The sequence below is a fragment of the Tupaia chinensis genome, unplaced genomic scaffold, assembly GCF_000334495.1.
Source record: "Tupaia chinensis unplaced genomic scaffold, TupChi_1.0 Scaffold138155_1, whole genome shotgun sequence".
NCBI classification, from domain to species: Eukaryota; Metazoa; Chordata; class Mammalia; order Scandentia; family Tupaiidae; genus Tupaia; species Tupaia belangeri.
This window is the reverse complement of record NW_006198054.1, coordinates 164-1,503: the sequence shown is the minus strand read 5'-3', so window position 1 is coordinate 1,503 and position 1,340 is coordinate 164. Positions and strand designations below refer to the sequence as shown.

Here is a 1,340-nt window from a genome sequence, read left to right as displayed (position 1 = left end):
GAGCAAGAGAGTAAAAACAAACCTCACAGCCAGGGTGAGTGCGGAGTCTACAGCCCTTCCCAGAGCCACAAGCCGGAGTTCATGGCTCCCCACTAGCCGCTGTCCACCACGGTGAAACTACCGAACTATGGAAGATTAGCGAAGGAGACAAAAGGCCAGGGGATGTAATCTACAGGACTGGAAGGGAGACCGAAGGCCCTCTCCACGTCCACAGTAACGCGGCTGCAGGTGCCCACGGGCCTGCTGGCGGAGGGGAGCCCACGGAGGGTCTTTGCCGAGGGCCACACCCACCACCTCAACTCCATCTCCATCAACAGTGAGACGTACGTGTCGGCAGGCCTGCCATCAGCTCTGGCAGCTGGCCCGCACCACAGGAGCTTCAGCATCGTGGACATCCAGCCCCCACGAGGACCTCAGAGGCGACGACCGTGGCTGAGCCCCCGCACACTGCAGCCTCGTCCGCAGCAGCGGCAAGGGCTCCCTGCGGCCCGGTGACAGGCGGGCAGCCGCCCCGTGCGACAAGGACTCCGAGCTCTTTGAAGAGCCCGAGGACCCAGTAACGCTCCCTCTGGGAAATCCTCTCCTCCGTGTGGACGTGCAGCTCAGCCGCTGCGGCGGTGCGTGCTCAGCCGGGATGGCCTCGCCGTCAAGGTCTGGGGCCTGAACGTGGAGGCAAGGCCCTGGAGACATACCGGGTCCAGGCTACCCCGGAGGAGCTCTGTTCCCTGGGTGAGAATGACCGTTTTCCCCAAGTTTGAATGTGCCTGGAACGGAGCGGTAGAGTGGTCACCACGGGCTCACAACTTCTTCCACGTGTTTGACGCCAACACCAGGAGGGACGAGACCCTGGAGGCCTGCAGGGAGAGCAGCAAGTCCCGGGCGTGCTCAGTCCCCAACGTGGGTGTGGGCGGCGGCCCGACATCAGCGTGGACAGCCTGGACTTCACCGAGAAGATCCTGCACACGGCCCGGCACCCGGCCGAGAACCATCGCCAGCAGGGTCACCAACAGCCTGCACATCTTCCAGGGCAAGGCGAACTCCGACATGCACTAGGGTGCGGAAGCCCTTCCGGCCGGCCTGCGGGGGCTGTCCCCCAGCGCAGGAGTGGGAAAGGATGAGAGCGGTGACAAAGACAGCCACAGAGGGGGCGGGTGGGGACGGGTAACGGGTAACTCTGCCCCTCCCTGAGCCTCCTCCTGCCAGCATCGCCTCTGGCGGGATCCTCTGTTTAAACAAAGGGTAGGAAAGACTCACACCACACAGCATGAAATGGACCGATTGTCCAGTCCTGCAGTTCAGGGTTCCTTCATTCCCTCACCGTAGCTCGGGCTGCAGTCTTC

General features: G+C 63.3%; 1 pseudogene; it reads left to right on the top strand.

Annotated features, from left to right (window-relative positions):
- Nucleotides 1-12: 12 nt before the first annotated feature.
- Nucleotides 13-1,053, top strand: LOC102472213 (serine/threonine-protein phosphatase 2A 55 kDa regulatory subunit B gamma isoform pseudogene; annotated as a pseudogene).
- The last annotated feature ends 287 nt before the right edge of the window (nt 1,054-1,340 follow it).